General features: G+C 43.6%; 1 pseudogene; it reads left to right on the forward strand.

Moving 5' to 3' along the window:
• On the forward strand, positions 1-8,317 carry LOC115136657 (2-hydroxyacyl-CoA lyase 2-like; annotated as a pseudogene).
• The last annotated feature ends 6,338 nt before the right edge of the window (positions 8,318-14,655 follow it).

Here is a 14,655-nt window from a genome sequence, read left to right on the forward strand (position 1 = left end):
GCCATGCAATTTTTTGACAACGAAATTCGACACTCATTGACCTACATTCAAAAACTCTCTTGGTGAGCGAAAAATAATAGAAAACGCCACCTGCTGGAGAGGACAGATTTCGGGCCCAGTTATCCCTCGCGCTTCGCGTCTTCCTCGCTGTTCTTATGCACGATGCCGGTAGTTGCGGACCATTGCGTTATTGACTGTCAATTGTCATTTTGCGACATTTGCGGAACTTTGTTACAACGTTGAGCAATAGCGATCATCGGTCATTTCAATTTGAAATTCGATGGTTAGCTTCATTGCACGAACGGGTGGAGTCTGGTTTTCCACGCGTTTCTTGCACAGTAGCCTAGTAAATTGTGCATGTGAAATGCATGTTTATAAATTGTACTGCTACTAGGTTGTGCATTGGATGAACAGTAGCCTAAACTGGAGAGCTATTCGATCCACAAAACGGATACTGCTTTATTTTAGGACTCGCTTCAGTATTTTGACACATTTTGCTTGGAAAAGGAGATCCATCGTGCTGGGGTGTTCTGTTGGTTTTACCTTCGGAGGACTAGTATTTGTAGCGTATAAACTTGGTTTACTGTATCAGTTGTTTCTTCATAAGGTAAGTCACTTCTGTGTAAACAATGTTTCATTCTAATTTGGTGTCGGCATGCTCACTTGCTGTCTCAACTGTGAAACTCACAGTTCATACCCACTACAGTGTTATTTTACTCACTTGCTTCTTCACCTAAGTGAACCAACATACGACTCAGTTACTCATCTAGTAGGTGAAAGGTAACCCTACTGTATGTGAGATAGCCACAAGGCAGTTCAAAGTTATCTAACACAAAGGCCATGACGACACAGTGCAGGTTCGTCAGAAGTTATACAATAGGCTACATAAGGAGCATTAGGTCTACAAGGACAATATGCAGTTCATTTCTAAATACAAGATAGTGATCTATAGATAACCAATAGGCCTTTTCTAGTTTCCGACAGAACTTTGCAGTTATTTAAATGAAATTATACCCTGTCCTTGACCCTGATTTGAGATCTGCCTGTTCAGTCCTTTACCTGAGTCCTCTAATTCTTCCCCTAGACTGAGACTCAGAGCCCTCGCCATGGTGGGGAGAGTGTGGCAGAGGTTCTGCGTGCCCATGGGGTTAAGTTTGTCTTCACCCTGGTGGGGGGGCACATCTCGAAGCTGGGCATCCGCATCGTGGACACCAGGCATGAGGCTACTGCTGTCTTTGCAGCTGATGCTGTAGCTAGGCTCTCAGGTAAAGTAGTACGGTACATTACCTACTATAATATCACAAATACCTTGCATTACAGTTGTCCATGTCCACCTGAACCGTTCGGAACGGGTTTAATTTGCTTAGGACACTGTAGTCTCATGTGCTCATACTGTAGCATTGACACTGTCATTGATTCTCCCTCCAACAGGCACTGTAGATGTAGCTGCAGTGACTGCTGGCCCAGGCCTGACTAACACAGTCACAGCAGTGAAGAACGCTCAGATGGCCGAGTCTCCACTGCTTCTCATAGGGGGAGCTGCTGCAACACTACTTCAGGTGAAAGTCAGGCCTTTACTGGTGTAGCAGCATGGGGGTACCCTAGTACTAATGTTAACACTAAGGCTGCGCAGCAATATAGTATGGTCAACAATGACCATAATAGTATGGTCAACAATGACCATAATCCTGCACTGTAGAGTTGTGTGACTGTGGGTGAGCACAATACATTTACATTTAAGTCATTTAGCAGACGCTCTTATCCAGAGCGACTTACAAATTGGATATTGATTCTCCCTATCCATTGTGGAGGTTTGACCTCTTTGAGAACTGTTGTTGTGCAGGGTAGAGGAGCGCTGCAGGACATTGACCAAATGTCCCTGTTCAAGCCGCTGTGTAAGTTCTGCGCCTCGGTGAGGAGTGTGAGGGAGATCGTCCCCACGATGAGGAAGGCCATCGCCCAGTCTGGAACTCCAGGCCCTGTGTTCATAGAGTTCCCCATTGACACACTCTACCCCTTCCACCTGGTGTCCAAAGAGTTCGGAGTGAAAAACCCTCCCAAGGGACTAATGGGGAAAGTTGTCACTTGGTAAGTGATCAGCAGGATTGTGCTGGTCCATGCTTTCACACATCCCTAGTGATTTGTGAAAGTAACAGATACTGTATATGTTTTTCCATAAGGTACCTCCACAATCACCTAAAGAACTTGTTTGCTGGGGCCTGGGAAACCAGAGATGTTTCACCTCTCCCTGTGCACATCCCTCAGGCCACAGACGATCAGGCAAGACTAACTCTAACCCTCAGTCATTCTCTAACAACAGTGAGAAAGGCTTAATTTGGTAGAAGCCGTCAGTTCGTACTAGCCAGTTACAGATTTCCAATAGACATGAATGCATGTTTTTAATGTAACCCTTGTGGCTCAACCTCTAGTGATCTGACATCAGGTACAAAAGTGTATAGAGCTGGTGAGCAGAGCCAAGAAGCCTGTTATCCTACTGGGGAGCCAGGCAACCCTACCTCCAACACCTACAGACGACATCAGGTATTTCAACAACCACATTTATCAAATCAAATTGTATTTGTCACATACACATGGTTAGCAGATGTTAGTGCGAGTGTAGCGAAATGCTTGTGCTTCTAGTTCCGACAATGCAGTAATAACAAACAAGTAATCTAGCTAACAATTCCAAAACTACTACCTTATAGACACAAGTGTAAGGGGATAAAGAATATGTACATAAAGATATATGAATGATGTGATGGTACAGAGCGGCATAGGCAAGATACAGTAGATGGTATTGAGTGCAGTATATACATATGAGATGAGTATGTAAACAAAGTGGCATAGTTAAAGTGGCTAGTGATACATGTATTACATAAGGATGCAGTAGATGATATAGAGTACAGTATATACGTATACATATGAGATGAATCATGTAGGGTATGTAAACATTATATTAGGTAGCATTGTTTAAAGTGGCTAGTGATATATTTTACATCATTTCCCATCAATTCCCATTATTAAAGTGGCTGGAGTTGAGTCAGTGTGTTGGCAGCAGCCACTCAATGTTAGTGGTGGCTGTTTAACAGTCTGATGGCCTTGAGATAGAAGCTGTTTTTCAGTCTCTCGGTCCCAGCTTTGATGCACCTGTACTGACCTCGCCTTCTGGATGATAGCGGGGTGAACAGGCAGTGGCTCGGGTGGTTGCTGTCCTTGATGATCTTTATGGCCTTCCTGTGACATCGGGTGGTGTAGGTGTCCTGGAGGGCAGGTAGTTTGCCCCCGGTGATGCGTTGTGCAGACCTCACTACCCTCTGGAGAGCCTTACGGTTGTGGGCAGAGCAGTTGCCGTACCAGGCGGTGATACAGCCCGACAGGATGCTCTCGATTGGGCATCTGTAGAAGTTTGTGAGTGCTTTTGGTGACAAGCCGAATTTCTTCAGCCTCCTGAGGTTGAAGAGGCGCTGCTGCGCCTTCTTCACGATGCTGTCTGTGTGGGTGGACCAATTCAGTTTGTCTGCGATGTGTACGCCGAGGAACTTAAAACTTACTACCCTCTCCACTACTGTTCCATCGATGTGGATAGGGGGGTGTTCCCTCTGCTGTTACCTGAAGTCCACAATCATCTCCTTAGTTTTGTTGACGTTGAGTGTGAGGTTATTTTCCTGACACCACACTCCGAGGGCCCTCACCTCCTCCCTGTAGGCCATCTCGTCGTTGTTGGTAATCAAGCCTACCACTGTTGTGTCGTCCGCAAACTTGATGATTGAGTTGGAGGCGTGCGTGGCCACGCAGTCGTGGGTGAACAGGGAGTACAGGAGAGGGCTCAGAACGCACCCTTGTGGGGCCCCAGTGTTGAGGATCAGCGGGGTGGAGATGTTGTTGCCTACCCTCACCACCTGGGGACGGCCCGTCAGGAAGTCCAGTACCCAGTTGCACAGGGCGGGGTCGAGACCCAGGGTCTCGAGCTTGATGACGAGCTTGGAGGGCACTATGGTGTTAAATGCCGAGCTGTAGTCGATGAACAGCATTCTCACATAGGTATTCCTCTTGTCCAGATGGGTTAGGGCAGTGTGGTTGAGATTGCATCGTCTGTGGACCTATTTGGGCGGTAAGCAAATTGGAGTGGGTCTAGGGTGTCAGGTAGGGTGGAGGTGATATGGTCCTTTATATTACACATCCATTTATATTACACATCATCAGACTTCTGGTCCATTCAATGCAAATCCATATATTTTTTCCTGTTATAGGGTAGCCCTGGAGTCCCTGGGTATCCCTTGCTTTCTGGGGGGAATGTCCCGTGGCATGCTGGGTAGGAACAGTCCCTTGCACATCAGACAGAACAGGAAAAGTGCCCTAATGGACGCAGACCTTGTGCTGTTAGCAGGTGAAACACAAACTGCCATCTGTAAATCTTGTCTCCATACAGTTGTTTGTATTTATTATGGATCCCCATTAGCTGCTACCAAAGCAGCAGCTACTCTTCCTGGTGTTCAGCAAAATTAAGGCAGTTTATACAATTTGAAAAATGATACATTAACAGATTTCACAACACACTGTGTTCCCTCAGGCCCCTACTCCACCACTACCACATATCTAGAGTACTAAATCCATGTGTATTTATAGTGTGTATGCAAGTGTCTGTGCCAATGTTTGTGTTGCTTCACAGTCCTAGCTGTTCCATAAAGTTTTTTTTTTTTTATTCCTACTTGCGTAAGTTACTTGTGGAATAGAGTTCCATGTAGTCATAGCTCTATGTAGTACTGTGTGTCTCCCATAGTCTGTTCTGGACTTGGGGACTGTGAAGAGACCTCTGGTGGGGTATCGTTGGGTGTCCGAGCTGTGTGCCAGTAGTTTAGACAGACAGCTCAGTGCATTCAACATGTCAATACCTCTCATGAATAAAAGTAGTGATGACGTCAATCTTCTCCACTTTCAGCCAGGAGAGATTGACATGCATATTAATTATATTAGCTCTCTGTGTACATCCAAGGGCCAGCAGTGCTGCCCTGTTCTAAGCCAATTGCAATTTTCCTAGGTCCTTTTTTGTGGCACCTGACCACACGACTGAACAGTAGTCCAGGTGCGACAAGACTAGGGCCTGCAGGACCTGCCTTGTTGATAGTGTTGTTAAGGAGGCAGAGCATCGCTTTATTATAGACAGACTTCTCCCCATCTTAGCTACTACTGCATCAATATGTTTTGACCATGACAGTTTGCAATCCAGGTGTACTCCAAGCAGTTTAGTCATCCTAATAAAATAAAATCTCAACTTGCTCAATTTCCACATTATTTATTACAATATTTAGTCGAGGTTTAGTGAGTGTTTTGTTCCAAATACAATGATTTTAGTTTTAGAAATATTTAGGGCTAACATATTCCTTCCCACCCACTCTGAAACTAACTGCAGTTCTTTGTTGAGTGTTTCAGTCATTTCAGTCGCTGTTGTAGCTGACGTGTATAGTGTTGAGTCATCCATAGACACTCTGGCTTTACTCAGTCAGTGGCATGTCGTTAGTAAAAAAGCAAGGGGCATAAACAGCTCCCCTGTTCCTGATTCTAACTGAATTATATTTGAGAGGCTTCCATTAAAGAACACCCTCTGTGTTATGTTAGACAAGTAACTCTTTATCCACATTATAGCAGGGGGTGTAAAGCCATAACACATACGTTTTTCCAGCAGCAGACTATGATCAATAATGTCAATAGCTGCACTGAAGTCTAACAAGACAGCCCCCACAATCATTTAATCAATTTCTGTTGTCTTTGAGGCTGTCTCACAATGGTGGTATGTGTTGCAGGAACTGTATGTGACTTCCGATTAAGCTACGGCAGAGTGCTGAACAGGCGCAGCAAGATCATTGCTGTCAACAGAGATAAGACATGAAGAACTCTGACATGTTCTGGAAGCCCAATGTGGCCATTCAGGGTTGGTACTGTTGTCTGAATTGTCCAATCAGTCTTATTTGCTTTCACAAAACACTGCCACTTCCTGTTTGGCTATTTGATCTTGTGGAGACCAAAATGTCTGTTTGTCTTTTAGGAGATGCAGGCTCCTTCCTACTCCGTCTCTCCAAAGGCCTCATGGGCCACAAATGTCCCGAGGACTGGCCACAGAGGCTCAAAGCAGGAGAAGTCACCAAAGAGAAGGCTAATCGGTACACAATTTATTTAGCCAGTTGGGCAGAAAGGCAACTGTTTTTTTTGTTGTGTTTTTTCTTTTTATACATAACCAATAACCTTCATGCAAATTAATCAGTACATCTAGTGCACCAAACACAAACAGTACAGGTTGTATTAGTTCCCTGTGAAAGTGTGTTTTGCTCTGTGTGTTTTCTGTGCAGGGGGAAGGCTGATGAGAAGACGGACTGCCACCTGAACCCCCTGAGTGTCCTGCACCGTGTGGATGAGTTGATGGCTGACGACAGCATCATAGTGGCGGATGGGGGCGACTTTGTGGGCAGTGCTGCATACATCATGAGACCAAGGGGCCCGCTCCGCTGGCTGGATCCAGGTCAAGATCCTCAGTGGACAGTGTTAAATACAAATAGACAATATTTTTGGAAATGTGTTTTAGGATTGTGGTCACTTGAGTAAGAGGGGTATTAACATGTACAATAAAACAAATAGGACTTGTTTATTTAATTTGAACATGTGACATTCTTGATATCTTAATGGATGATTACCCGATGTTGTTGGTCATTCTAACAGGAGCATTTGGAACCCTTGGTGTTGGAGGAGGGTTTGCTCTGGGAGCCAAGCTGTGTCGGCCTGAGTCAGAGGTACAGTAGAATACCAAGCAGGCCTTATCCGTCACTGTTTTATAGGGGTTTAGGTTTTTCGGTTTGTTCATGTTGTGAAACACCATTTTTGGCTGAGTTTAGCTGACTAAGGTTCTCATTAAGGTGTGGATCATCTATGGCGATGGATCCCTGGGATACAGTGTTGCAGAATTTGACACTTTTACCAGACACAAGGTACAGTAATAACCAATTCACCATTCAGACCAACTTATCAACTAACTAATCATGCATTCAGACCAGTTAATCTGCTTTGTCCCTCTCTCTCCCAGACACCAGTAATTGCTCTGGTGGGGAACGATGCCTGTTGGAGCCAGATCTCCAGGGAGCAGGTTCCCATCCTGGGCAGCAACGTGGCCTGTGGCCTGGCCTTCACAGGTCTTTATATGTTGGCCTACTGTACCCCCAGTGCCACCATACTGGGGATCTCTAGTGCCTATACTCACACATGCAAGGTCTCTGTTAGCCCATGTCATGTCTTTGGATGTCATGTTACACATCCAACATGCTGTCTCTGTTCTCCCCTTCCCTAGATTACCACATAGTTGCAGATGGTTATGGAGGCAAGGGCACCCTCATTGGTCGCGAGGATGAGGACAAGCTGGATGACATCATAAAAGAGGCACAGAAGAAGAGCCACACTACTCAATGTTCTCATAGGGAAGACCAACTTCAGAGAAGGTTCCATCTCTGTGTAGAATAGCTCAGACAGACAGGCCACAACCTCTGGGGTCTCTGTCTGGACCTGTGGGTCCTAAAACCTTCCCACCTTGCCTAGAAACCCAAATCTGTTCACATGCTGTTGAACAGTACAACTGCTGCATTTTGCTGGTGAAGAAGGAAAGTGTGACTTCTGGGAACCTCAACAATTCAGGAACTCATTCTTCTCAACCTTTTATCAGCCTTTTGATCCTTGCTATATACACTTTTAACCAATTAATGTATATTGACTTCGGATAGCCTATTGATATACTGAACTCTACCTTGAAACTGGTCATTTATTTCAAAAAACTAAAAAAGTGAATTTTGGAATGAAATGTCCTTCATAAGGGATATTTGGTGGCAGGTAGCCTAGTGGTTAGAGCGTTGGGGCAGTAACCGAAAGGTTGCTAGATCGAATCCCCGAGCTGACAAGGTAAAAATCTGTTGTTCTGCCCCTGAATAACGCTGTTAACCCACTGTTCCTAGGCTGTAATTGTAAATAAGAATTTGTTCTGAACTGATTTGCCTAGTTAAATGTAAAAATATTTATGAAAATGCATCATCCACTAAGCTACAAGCCGCAGGAGGAACAAGCCGCAGGAGGATTTGTAGGTTTAACATCAAGGTAATAAATACAATAAAATACATCAATCAACAGAATGGATACACAAATACAAGATGTTGATTCAAAAGTTAATTATATGCAGTAGGAGTGTTCTATAAAAAAGCAAGGAATTTAAACTGGAAGATGTTATCATATTTTACCATTTGAGTAGTGGTCATTATAATCTTGAATAAATTATAACATTTTATTATACTGCTCATACTATTTCATATATTCTATTTATATTTTAAGGAATTCTGCATTATTCTGATCATGCAAATTGAAGTCCACCTTACATTTGCCTTGGTTTCATGCATGTTAGAAGCCTCCCTGAAAAAAGAAGAAAGAAATCACTGCTTTAACACACTGCCAACCCTGATGACCAAGCAGTATCTGAATCCTGGCTTAGGAAGGCCACCAAAAATTCTGAAATGTCCATCCCCAACTATAACTTTTCCACTGAGATAGAACTGCCGAAGGGGGTGGAGTTGCAATCTACTGCACAGACGGCCTGCAGAGTTCTGCCATGCTATCCATGTCTGCCCAAACAGTTGGATTTTTAAAAGTAGAAACTATCTTTCCAGAGAAAAGTCTCTCACTGTTGCTGCTTGTTACAGACCCCCAGCCCCCATCTGCGCCCTGGACACCATATGTGAATTAATTGCCCCCCGTTTATCTTCAGAGTTTGTACTGTTAGGTGACCTAAACCGGGATATGCTTAATTATTAACACCCCAGCCATCCTACAATCTAAGCTAGATGCCCTCAATCTCACCCAAATAATCATGGAACCTACCAAGTACAACCCCAAACCCTTAAACTCGGGCACCCTCATAGATATCATCCTGACCAACATGCCCTCTATATACACCTCTGCTGTCTTCAACCAGGATCTCAGCGACCACTGCCTCATTGCCTGCGTCTGTAATGGGTCCAACACCCCAGCCATCCTACAATCTAAGCTAGATGCCCTCAATCTCACCCAAATAATCATGGAACCTACCAAGTACAACCCCAAACCCTTAAACTCGGGCACCCTCATAGATATCATCCTGACCAACATGCCCTCTATATACACCTCTGCTGTCTTCAACCAGGATCTCAGCGACCACTGCCTCATTGCCTGCGTCTGTAATGGGTCCGCGGTCAAACGCTCTCTAAAACACTTCAGCGAGCAGGACTTTCTAATCTAGCCCGGGTATCCTGGAAAGATATTGACCTCATTCCGTCAGTAGAGGATGCCTGGTTATTCTTTAAAAGTGCTTTCCTCACCATCTTTAAATAAGCATGCCCCATTAAAAAAAAATGGAACCAGGAACAGATATAGCCCTCGGTTCACTCCAGACCTGACTGCCCTTGACCAGCACAAAAACATCCTGTGGCATACTGCATTAGCATCGAATAGCCCCCGCGATATGCAACTTTTCCTGGAAGTTAGGAACCAATATACACAGGCAGTTAGGAAATCAAAGGCTAGCTTTTTAAAACAGAAATTTGCATCCTGTAGCACAAACTCCAAAAAGTTCTGGGACACTGTAAAGTCCATTGAGAATAAGAGCACCTCCTCCAAGCTGCCCACTGCACTAAGGCTAGGAAACACTGTCACCACTGATAAATCCACTATTATTGAGAATTTCAATAAGCCTTTTTCTACGGCTGGCCTTGCTTTCCACCTGGCTACCCCAACCCCGGTCAACAGCTCTGCGCCCCCCACAGCAACTTGCCCAAGCCTCCCCATTTCTCCTTCATCCAAATCCAGAAAGCTGATGTTCTGAAAGAGCTGCAAAATCTGGACCCCTACAAATCAGCTGGGCTAGACAATCTGGACCCTCTCTTTCTAAATTATCTGCCACAATTGTTGCAACCCCTATTACTAGCCTGTTCAACCTCTCATTCGTATCATCTGAGATCCCCCAAAGATTGAAAAGCTGCCACAGTCATCCCCCTCTTCAAAGGGAGAGACACTCTAAACCCAAACTGTTACAGACCTATATCTATCCTACCCTGACTTTCTAAGGTCTTCGAAAGCCAAGTTAACAAACAGATCACCACCGACCATTTATACAACTCCTTCCGTGGCCTCCAACTGCCCTTAAACGCTAGTAAAACTAAATGCATGCTTTTTAACCGATCGCTGCCCGCCCACTTAGCATCACTACTCTGGACAGTTCCAGACTCATATTAAGCATCTCCAATCCAAACTTAAATCTAGAATCGACAACAAAGCATCCTTCACTCATGCTGCCAAACATACCCTCGTAAAACTGTATATCCTACTGACCCTTGACTTTGGCGATGTCATTTACAAAATAGCCCCCAACAATCTACACAGCAAATTGGATGCAGTCTATCACAGTGCCATCCGTTTTGTCACCAAAGCCTCATATACTACTCACCACTGCGACCTGTATGCTCTCGTTGGCAGGCCATCGCTTCATATTCGTCGCCAAACCCACTGGCTCCAGGTCATCTATAAGTCTTTGCTAGGTAAAGCCCCACCTTATCTCAGCTCACTGGTCACCATAGCAGCACCCACCCATAGCACACGCTCCAGCAGGTATATTTCACTGGTCACCTCCAAAGGCAATTCCTCCGTTGGCCGCCTTTCCTTCCAGTTCTCTGCTGCCAATGACTGGAACAAATTGCAAAAATCGCTGAAGCTGGAGACTCATATCTCCCTCACTAACTTTAAACATCAGCTATCAGTTCAGCTTACAGATCGTTGCACCTGTACATAGCCCATCCAACTACCTCATCCCCATATTGTTATCTATTTGATTTTTTTCTATATCTTTTTTGCTCCTTTGCACCTCAGTATCTCTACTTGCTCATTCCTTTTCTGCACATCTATCACTCCAGTGTTTATTTGCGAAAGTGTAATTATTTTGCCACTACGGTGTATTTATTGCCTTACCTCCCTAATCTTACTTTATTTGTACACACTGCATATAGACTTTCTATTGTGTTATTGACTGTACGTTTGTTTACTCCATGTGTAACTCTGTGTTATTGTTTTTTGCCGCACTGCCTTGCTTTATCTTAGCCAGGTCGCAGTTGTAAACGAGAACTTGTTCTCAACTGGCTTACCTGGTGAAATAGATAAAAAAAATATTTGAATGTTTTAAGAAAAATTGGAAAATTAGAATATTTTCTGTTTTGCTTTGAGTTGAGTCACTATGTACTATTCATAATGTTTTGGTCGTTGTAAGGAAAGGGATTGGAAGACACCTGCCTTGAATCTGGGTCTGACAATCTGTCGCACTGGTATTTTGTATTTGATTACGTTTGATTATATAATATTTGATCTTATACGTAAGCACAGTGATACTTGTATGCCTCTTTTCTTTTTCAATGATGACCCAATGCACTTAGTCATCAGTTCTGGAATCACAACGCTGTGGGATTATAGGGACAGTTGTTATTTTTAGCATTGCAATAAAGAGAAGAATGTAAATGTATAGTGATTTTTCCCTGGCTCTATTCAGTGGTGCCTTTGAGACCAGATATATTGATTGTCTAATTCTGAGATACTGAGATACTAAAGTGTGTGACAGATCTCTATATGTCTCTGGCTATATAGTCACAAACATGCTAGTCTTGCGTTACCATACTACCTAGTCTCATTAAATGATTGATCTACTGTTAATTTTTGGACTGTTTTGGATCATTCGATATGGTTTGCTTTTAGATTCAGTTTTCATGGTCTACAAGTACATATTAATAATACAATTCGGATCATCATACCCTGTTTACTTTTGTCCTGTTGGTCGAAACAAATTGAAGAGCAGTTGTAGGTCTGCCTGAGGTATGATGAATGATTATTTGGCCAACAGTGGTCTTCTCATTGCTCATTTTCAAGCTGTATGTTCTCCTCTTTGAAGTGTTAATCCATATCTCACAAAACTGCACCTGTAGACCTCCTTATTCTCTACTTTTCCTGAGAGAGTTGCCTCCTGTGAACACTTCCATGGTGAGCAGTGACCGTCCCAAATCTATGGAGCACCTGCAGAGCTAGAGCTAACAGCAGGGCTTGCAATAGCTTTTTATGTGTTCTGGGTTGGTTCTGCTTTCATATTTCCTCAAGCAGTACTAATGGAATTGACTGATTTAATGCAGATTTCTTTAGTATTTTTGTCCAGAATGCCGTTGTGTTTTTACAGTAGTAGGACCTGTGTCTTGGTAACCGTTGGCCCACCCCTTGTGGATGCAATTCTCATAATTACCAGTAGATGGTGGACTCTCACCATTGTTTGTGTGTTGGCCACTCGTACACTATTACCACAGTTAAAACAATGAGATTGATATTTCACCGGATCTGAAATATGTTGGTGAGAAGAAGCCCAGTGGCCGGCAGTGGGAGAAGATGGAGCGAGATAGATTTTGGCTGACATTCTGCACATTTTCTCATCAATGAAACATTTGATCTCCATACAGTTTTCTGTTTCCAAAACTAGAATCTATAACAATCATAACTTAAGAGGAACTTAATGGTGTTCTACATCTCGATAAATTGCTTTGCAAGGACCCAGTATCACAAATGATGGTTTCTATTGATTGTGTTGCATACCCTGGGATGTAATATACTGTATGTAATACACTGTAGCTCATTAGCTAGCCATGCTGCCTCATCATGCTAGTTGTGTTAGGGAAAGGGGGATACCTAGTCAGTTGTACGGCTGAATGCCTTCAACTGAAATATGTCTTCCACACAATTGTTGAATGTTGCGTTTACATTTTCTTTCAGTATAGTTGACCAGCATCCAGCAGATGATGCTAAATGTAGTTCAGGTGGTCTGCAAGATGTTCCGGAAGCTGAAGTAGGTGTCCTCAGGCTCACAAGCATCTAAAGTGCTTCTTAAAACTTCAGTGTAATGTGTAAAGGATTAAGAGAACAAGGTTTGAGAACACCTTAACACTATAGGTTTGAGTCCCAGAGAAGGATCCTTGGCATGTCTCTCCGTACCCTAATGCCGCGTTCAGAACAACAGGGAAATCGGAAATCTCAGACTTCCGACCTCACTCCCTTCAAAACCACTGCGAACTCAGGAAAAAACTAGCTTCGATCATAACCCTTACCTAACCCAACCGTATGCCGTGTTCAAAACAACTGGGAGCTGGTAATTGGGACATTTCCGACTTCCGTGAGTTCAAAACAACTGGGAAATCTAAAAAAAAAACGAGTTCCGACTGGGAAAACGATCATAAAACTCCAAGAATTCCAAGTCGGAAAATCTTTCTAGAGCGCTGACTTTCCAACCTGAAGATAACTGACATCATGATTCGATTTCGTTTTTTTCCCCCGAGTTCCCAGTTGTCTTGAAAGCACCATTAACCCTTATCTTAACCGTTTTATACATCAACTTCCCTCTGACACCCACCTGGTCCTGCAGCACTTTTGACTTGCAGCTGCATGTTCATACTTGCAGAAAAACCATGAGAAAAACAGGCTGTGACCCTGAGTATCCCTGTTTTTATGCATTACATAAATGGTATGCCTAATCATCATCACAAAGAGCCATCATCAATGTACATGGATAGTTGTTTTTGTGCAGCTGCTTCAATAATACTCTTGTGAATCAGGATTTCAAGCATGTACTTTTCAAGTGTCCTTTTAGGTCTGTCTCAGTCATACATATGTGTGTAGGGCATAGAGCTGGAGACACTACGGTAAAGGCTAAAAGGCTATTGAAGTCAAAACATAAAATCATTCTCATCCATTTTCACAGCACAAGAGTGTTGATGATTTTGACTCCTCCCTGAAACCCAGTTGGTAGTCGGTCTGTTGGTGTTTATCATGCTGGTTACAGCCCCAGCCAGGTGTGCTCTCTCAGGATGACTGGTAGGATAGAGAGGCATCAGATAACAGATAAGGGACAACCATGTTGTTACCCTCTGCCACAGGATTTCACCAACAACGTGAGAGAAACCTGGAGCCGAGACTACCATGCTGTTGGTTAACACATTCACTAACACACGTCTCCTCATTGACACAGTTGAAGCCCCTCTTGTCATCATCATACACAGTAATACTGAGCGTCCTATATTTACATCATACATTTTCTGTGCCCTTTCTCAGGCTGTGGCTATGAGCCTATGAGAGAGCTGAAACCTCTTCCATTAGAGGAAAATGCTTTTTGCTCTCATATGGATCCTGTCCCAATGAATTACTCTAAGAATACTGTGCAACATAGGTCCGTCTCATAGTTTCAGAATGGTGCTAGTACAGAATCTCAGAAACATGAATGCCTCTGTCTCCAGGGTGGTGGTAGTAAACGTAGGTTTGCTTAATATAACAGATGCACACAATTGCAGGTCTGGGAAAAGTTTATGGACGGCAACAAAACGCCTTATCAGTAGTGTGAGTAATTAGCATGGTCTCCCTCACTAATTGACTACCAGTGACACAGAGTAACATATCTAAAATGTCATTAGCGCTCAGCAATCAATGCAACAGCATGAGGTCATAGATTATCATTAAGGTCTTTCACCTCAAGAGGAATGGAGGATGGGGAAAATAAATTAACTTCATCAATGCTAGTGTTATTTGATG

This window comes from Oncorhynchus nerka, linkage group LG11 (assembly GCF_034236695.1).
Source record: "Oncorhynchus nerka isolate Pitt River linkage group LG11, Oner_Uvic_2.0, whole genome shotgun sequence".
In the NCBI taxonomy this organism is placed as follows: domain Eukaryota; kingdom Metazoa; phylum Chordata; class Actinopteri; order Salmoniformes; family Salmonidae; genus Oncorhynchus; species Oncorhynchus nerka.